This window comes from Petaurus breviceps, unplaced genomic scaffold, assembly GCF_028583685.1.
Source record: "Petaurus breviceps papuanus isolate PSGF00001 unplaced genomic scaffold, PetGlider_PUasm1.0 37, whole genome shotgun sequence".
Classification (NCBI taxonomy): domain Eukaryota; kingdom Metazoa; phylum Chordata; class Mammalia; order Diprotodontia; family Petauridae; genus Petaurus; species Petaurus breviceps.
Genome location: NW_027186296.1, coordinates 6,982,202 through 6,990,181, shown reverse-complemented (window position 1 = coordinate 6,990,181; position 7,980 = coordinate 6,982,202).

Genomic DNA, 7,980 nt, shown 5'->3' with positions numbered 1-7,980 from the left:
TCATTAAATGCCTCCTACATGACAAGGTTACTATACTAGAGCTGGAAGAGAATTTAAGATTATCTAGTCTAATAATTCTATCTTAAAGATGAGAAACCTGAGGTCTATAAAGGCTAAACAACTGCACCCTGCAGTTATAACAGTCAGGATTAAAACCTATCTCCTGTCACATCTCCTCCTATGGAACCACATTGCATCTGCTATTATTAATTACTATGGAAACAAAAACTTGGATATTTTTGACAAAAACATTTTTATAGCATCCATCTACATAGAAGAACCAGGAATTTCACTCCTTGCAACTTAACATAGAGTTGTGACTTCTTCATACTGGAAACTTTGAATCAGTATCTCCATCAGCTTAGTATTTTAGTAGCTTGCCATATTACGAGCAAAAGTTTGGGAGTGTGTAAGTTTTTCTTCACACATTCTCTTAGCTGAATGACCTTTGGGCAAGTGTCTGAATCATTCTAAACCTAAAATATGTCATCAATAAAGTGGAAATAATGATGCACTATCTACTCCACAGGGCTGTTGTGAGCAAAGTGCTTTGTAAGCAAAGCATTTACATAAACGTGAGCTATAATTTAAGATAGAGTCAGAGCTATAATTTAGATAGAGTCAGAACTAGCACAGAAAAGACAGGAATCAGCTTCGAATGTGATCCATGGATGTGTACAACCGATGTTTTAAAATATAAATGTGTAGAAATGCATATTTTTGATGTAAAAATATTCAGCTCTCCATTGGCCATAGAAATTTATTCTGTATTGTTCCATGAATTGCAATGAAGGTTCAAAGGCTCTGGTGGACAGTCACAAAACAGGGGTAATCATTACATTTTTATTGGACAATTTCTAACCAACATTAGAAGTATGTTTAATAAGAAAACAAATGGGGACGGCCAGGTAGCACAGCAAGTAAGAGCACCGGCTCCAGTGTTGAGAAGACCTGGAGATCGAATCCTGGGCTCAGACACTTAGCACCCACCCAGAATCACCTGGCCGTGTAACCTTGAGCAAGTTACTTAACCCCAATTGCTTAGGGGCGGCCAGGTGGCTCAGCGAGTAAAAGCACCGGCTCCAGTGTCGGGAAGACCTGGATCAAATCTGGGCTCAGATACTCAGCACCACATCCACAAATAATAACTGGCCGTGTAACCTTGAGCAAGTTACTTAACCCCAGTTGCTAAAAAAAAAGAAAAAAAGAAAACAAATGGTACATTACAAAGTCCCTTTTTATAATGTACTTCATGAATTCCCACATTACCAAGCACAGGCCTCTAAAATGTGTAATGGGTTATTTTTTTAAATTCAATTTTATTTTCAGTTCCAAATTGAGAAAGCAATAAATATAAAACTCATGACAAATATGAAATCAGGCAAAAAATTTCTGCATTAGTCATGTTTTTAAAAAGCAAGAAAAAAGAAGAAATTTACTTCAATCTGTTCTCTGAGTACATCAGTTCTCTATCTGGAGGTGGACAAATATCCTTTGAAAGTGTGGTGGGTCAGAGTGTTGATCATTTACTAAGTCTTTCATAGTTGATTATCTTTGCAATATTGCTGCTACTGTGTACATTGTTCTCCTGGTTCTGTTCACTTCACTTTGTATTAGTTCATATGTCTTCCCAAGTCTTTTAGAAACCATCCTCTTCATCATTTCTAACAGCATAAGAATGTTCAATCACATCATATACCATAGCTTGTTCAGTCATTTCCTAATTGATGGGCATCCCCTCAGTTTCCAATTCTTTGCCAATTCAAAAAGAGCTGTTACAACTATTTTTGTAAATATAGCTCTTTTCTTCTTTCTGAAATTCCAGTACTAAACATGTTGTTAAAGGGAATTTGATTTATGATATATTTTTGGACTATGTACATTATGGACAGTATGTTTTCAGTCTGGTAGAAACCTTAGATCAAATGCTCTAGTATATTCCAAAGCATGTTCTGCCAACCTGTAGTATTTCATATGATACAAATAAGGGTTCTGTGAGATTCTGAAGGCACAAATATATTTTCCTGCTAAAATAGTAAATGTGGTATAGCAGAAAGAGCACTGGATTTAGAGTCAGAGGATATGGATTTAAGAGTCATCTCTGTTACTGCCTACATTTCCTTATCAATGAAATGAGAGAATTGAACCAGATAATTCCTAAGGTCCCACCTAGTTCTTGAAAGATGAATGTGATGACTCATATTTCTAAGGCTCTTTACTCACAACTCTGCAGGGTAGGTAATTAATTGTTTATGTCAAAAATACTAAATACATGAAATAATGTTTCAGTATGAAAATATGCCTAATTCTCTCTATCATAATCCCAATTTTTCCTGACCCAATTTATTTCAGAAATATGCCATGGGACTCCAAGACCAGTATCTTGGGGATGTCAATATATTTCAGGCCTGAATATTTTCTGTGGTCCAATCACTTTAGGAAGTGCAGACCTAATCTAAACTCCAAAGGGTCACACAGAGCTGGGTAGTAGCAGTATCAACACTCAAACCCTGAACTTCCAACCATAATTTCTTGCTCTTTCCATATTAACCTTTGTAAAAACCATCTAAAATGTGCATTACTTAAAAAAAGATATCCAGTTTAGAAAGACCATGAATTTTCATCTCAATATTTGAGCATTTTAATTTTAAAAATTAGTTTTCAAAAATTTCCAAAAAAGGAATGGCAGTGCCAATATGTGCAGTACCAAAATAATTACAGAACCTTTTAAATTACAACTTTCTATTGATCTAATTAGCTGATGTGTTTACATGTTGCCTTGATCAAATAGATGTATCTTCAGTTCATATAAACAGCACTAGTAAATTTTAGATTGTGTGTAGCTAGTTGTATTGCCTAACCATAAAGATGCACACTTCTGTGATCTTTTGCATATTCACAGACAGTGAGTACAATGATAACATCAGAAATTCTTTTATAAAGAGAGTAACTGGAAGTTAGGGAGAAATGTACATAACACTGTATTATAACTCTATAGTGTTTTAAACTTTTAAAGTAATGTTTCCCGAGATTATTGAATTTGAGGCTCACCATTGGGTCAGGTATTGTTTTCATATTTGAGAAATAAGTTGTGATAACAAGTTGTGATTTTGCCTATGGTCATATAATTATTACATGTATTAAATTTTGCATACCTGAATTGTTTTGTGAAGTATTATATTTTCTCAGTTTAATTTTTTTAAACAAGTCCTCCAGTCTCATATTTTTTCTACTAGACTACAAATATTGACTCATGTCTCATGACCAATCATAAATAGAATGTAAAGTGAGTGGAAATGTTATGTATTTGCCTCACCTTTTTTTAAAAATAGTATTTTATTTTTCCCCCAATTACATGCCAATGCAATTTATAGCATTCACTTTTACAAGATTTTGAGGTCCGTTTTTTCTCCCTCCCTTTTTCCCATCTCTTCTTCTGAAATGATAGGCAATTTGATATAGGTTATACATGTAATATTATGTAAAACCTATTTATATATTAGTTACAGTTGTGAAAGAAGAAAGAGATCAAAAGGGGAAAAACAGGAAAAAGAATAAAGTAAGCTAAAAAAATATGCTTTGATCTGCATTCAGAGTCATCAGTTTTTCCTTTGTACTTGTCTTGAACAACTGTGTTGCTGAAAAGAGCTGTAATTCATAGTTGATCATCACACAATGTTCCTGATACTGTGTACAATGTTTTCCTAGTTCTGCTCATTTCAATTTACATTAGTTTGTACAAGTTTTTCCAGGATTTTCTCAAATCTGCCTGTTCATCATTTCTTTTTGCACCATAGTATTCCATTGCATTCATCTACCACAGCTTGTTCAGTAATTCCTCAATTTATTGGCATCCCCCCAATTTCTAATATTGTACTACCACAAAAAGGACTGATACAAATATTTTTGCCCATGTAGGCATTTTCTCTTTTTTATGATCTCCTTAGGATATAGACCTAGGAGTGGTATTACTGAATCAAAGGGAATGCACAATTTGGTTGTCCTTTGAGCATAGTTGCAAATTGTTCTCCAGAATGATTGGGTCGCTTCACAACTCCACCAAGAGTGCATTAGTGTCCCTGTTTTCCCACATTCTCTCCAACATTGAACATTTTCCTTTTTTGTTATATTAGCCAATCTGGTTGGTGTCAGGTGGTATTTTAGAGTTGTTTTAATTTACATTTCTTTAATCAAAAGTGGTTAGAGCACTTCTTCATATGCCTTTAGATTTTGATTTCTTCATCTGAAAACTGTCCATTCATATCCTTTGACCATTTATCAATTGGTTAATGGCTTGTATTCATATAAATTTGACTCAGTTCTTTATATATTTGAGAATTGAGGCCTTTATCAAAGATATTGACTGCAAAGATTATTTCCCAGTTTTATATTTTCCTTCTAATCTTGGTTGCATTGGTTTTGTTTGTACAAAAGCTTTTTAATTTAATATAATCAAAATTATCTATTCTATATTGTGTAATGCTATGTCTTGTTTGGTCATGAGTTCTTCTCCTTCCCATAGATAACATGTAGACCATTTCTTGCTCTTCTAATTTGCCTATGGTGTCACACTTTCTTTCTAAATTGGGCACCTATATTGATCTTCCCTATTACATGGTCAATTTCTGTGTAGGTGCCATGTGCTGATGAAATAAAGGTATGTTCCTCTCTGTTACCATTCAATTTTCTCCCAAGGTCTGTCATATCTAACTTTTCTAATAATTCTATTTACCCCCTTTCTTTTCTTTTTTTCTTCCTTTCTTCCTCCCTCCCTTCCCTTCATTCCTTTCCCTCCCTTCTTTCCTTCCTTCCTTCCTTCCTTCCTTCCTTCCTTCCTTCCTTCCTTCCTTCCTTCCTTCCTTCCTTCCTTCCTTCCTTCCTTCCTTCCTTCCTTCCTTCTTTCCTTCCTTCCCTCCTTCCTTCTTTCAATTTCTTGAGTTCTTAGAGAGGCTAGCAGAGGTCCTCCACTAGTACAGTTTTGCTGACTGTTTCTTCCTATAACTCACTTAACTTCTCCTTCAAGAATGTAAATGCTAAAACATTTGGCTCATATATGTTTAGTATTGATATTGTTTCATTGTCTATGGTCCCTTTTAGCAAGATGTTAGTTTCCTTCTTTATGTCTCTTAATTGGAACTACTTTTGCTTTTACTTTGTCTGAGATCAGGAATGCTATCCCTTCTTTTATGCTATCCTTTTTTTTTACTTTAGCTAAAGCACAATAGATTCTGCTCCAGCTCTTGATCTTTAATATTTCTCTCTCTGCTTCCAGCATATTTTTGTAAACAACATATTGTAGGATTCTGGTTTTTTATCCACTACGCTATCCACTTCCATTTAATTAAAGAGCGCATCCCATTCACATTTATGATTACTGTATGTTTTCCTCTATCCTATTCTTCCTCCTGTTTGTCTTCTCTCCTTTCACTCTTTCCCACCTTAGCAATGTTTTACTCTTGTCTACCACCTTCCCTGATCTGTCCTCCCTTCTGTCAGTCCCCCCACACCCCTTTATTTCCTCCCCTCCTACTTTGCTGGTGGTTAAGGTAGATTTTTATGTTCCACTGATTGTATATATGATTCCTTCTTTGAGCTAATACAGATAAGAGTAAAGTTCAAATAATGCCCCTTGCCCACCTTCCCATCTTCCCCTCTACTGTAATAGGTCTTTTTGCTTCATCACGTGAAATAATTAACCCCATTCTATCTCTCCCTTTCCTTTGCACCCAGGGTACTCCTCTTTCTCATTCCTTTTTTATGTCATTCCCTCAAATTCACTTTATATCCATACCCTCTATGTATATTCCTTCCATCTGTACTGTTACTGATATAATTTTTTTAAGAATCACAATGGTCATCTTCCCATGTAGAGAAATAAATAGTTTAGCTCTATTGAATCCTGTATGTTTTTTTTTTCTTCTTTTTACCTGTTTATGCTTCACTTGGGTCTTAATATTGGAGGTCCAATTTTTGATTTGGGGTGCTATCCTGTGGTTGTTTGGAGGTGAATATGGGAGGTTTACAGCAATTTACTGCTTACTCCACCATCTTGGATCTCAGAAGTCAAAATCTTGCCTCATCCTTAACTACGATTATGGTGTTCTTTCCATTCATAAGATCACAAACCTGCCATACATTAGCAGTTTTTAGAAGTTACTTTGGCCACTCCTTCCTCCTCACCCCCTCTCCAAAAACAAAACAAAAACTATTTGAAAGCAACCCTTGTGGAAAAGAACTTCTTCACACTTATATTAGTTCTAGAGTTGTAGTCAAAAGTAAAATATAAGTTTCTTAAGGAAAATATGTTTTTTTTTTCCTTTTGTCTTTCAAGCTCTAGGAGTCAGTATAGTGCCTTGCATGTTGTAACTGCTAAATAATTTCTTGTTAAAATGATTTTAAGTGCTGAGCCCATACTCTGCCTTTCCAGCTTAGTTGAAGTTTCCAATTTCTGCTCCCCTGGGGAAAAAAATATGAGAGAACTCAGTCTCACCTCTATCCTATGATGAGGTCATAAGGATAGAAATTTAATTAAGGACCTAAAAAATACAACAGACAAAATACTTCCCTTAGTTTCTTTGAGAGTAAAACACTTTCTGCAGCATTAATTCATTTAATCACCAAATCTAGGGCTTTGGTGATTCCAGAACAATAGCCTATAGGAAAGAATATTTATGTGATGGTTTAGAATTACAGAATGTGGTACTAGTGTTGAAATAAAAAGAGATATGTTCAATTTTGAATTTTGAAATTGACTTGTGTTAATAATTACTGATCACTATCTGGTACCTTTGTGTAGTTGATACATGCATGGATTGTTTGAGAAATATTAACATTTTGGGGCTTCTCATTAATTTTTGAAAATAAAAAGGTTGGCAGCAGGATTACATGAATTGACAAATGAAGTAACATAGAGTGTCTCCAATACATTTGGCTTTTGCATTATTTCATTTCTTCCAAAGATCTGGGATTACATGTGATGGGTTCTACCTCCCACTCTGCAAAACTTAACTGGTTCTACTGTCTCCATTCTCTTTGACTTTGAATCAAGTCTATATACTTGCCTGATATTTTGTGTGAAAATATTATCATATCACTTCTCTACCTGCAGTAACCCTCCCTTTTGCTTAGTGAACTGAGTATGACACTTCCATGTGCAAGGTACTCTAAACATGTTTATCAACTACCTTGAGATACATTTAAAGACTTGTTACTCCCATCACACAACTCATACTGCTATAGTTGTTCCACAAACATTCTATTCCTTATACTTGGAATGCCTCTCACACCAAGCAGTGTTCTGTACCTCCTTTAAAATCTTACAAAAGCATATTTATACCTGTTATAATGGAATTTTACTGAGCCAGTCTCTAACATGGAAATACTTGGAGCTACACAAAGCAGACCTAGAGACAAGAATGCCAATGATAAAGTAGAGTTTCAATTCATCAATTTCAGAGTGAGGAATGCTCTCAATGCTGGAGTAAAGACACAGTTTATATACACAAATCAAAAGTGAGGAAGGTGGATCACAGAACAATCATTTCTAGGTCCTGAGTGGTTTTCCACAACAAGCCCACAACACAGGTGTTTGGAGTCCTGTGTGAACAGTATTGTTTCAAGTCCTTAGGGGTCATTACTCAGTGAGTTACAGGACCAGAGTTCTGTGACAGGAACAAGTTGTACACTCTTTGATTTGATTAGCTTGTGGTATACAGGTACAGGAATGCAGTGATTGTGGGAGCATTGTCAAGGGTTTAATTGATCATTTCAAGCTGCACTGTAAGTTTCTGACTTGCAAACCAGAAGAGGCATTTCTCAGAAATCTAAATTATTAGTATATTTATTACACATATCTTATCAATTAATTTTCTTCACATTTCCCCTTCTTTCAATCAAAGCTTGGAACAACCCTGAAGATGAATGAATAACATTTATTTGAAGCATTCTTTTGATTTTATGTAAGAATAAGTTGAATAAATA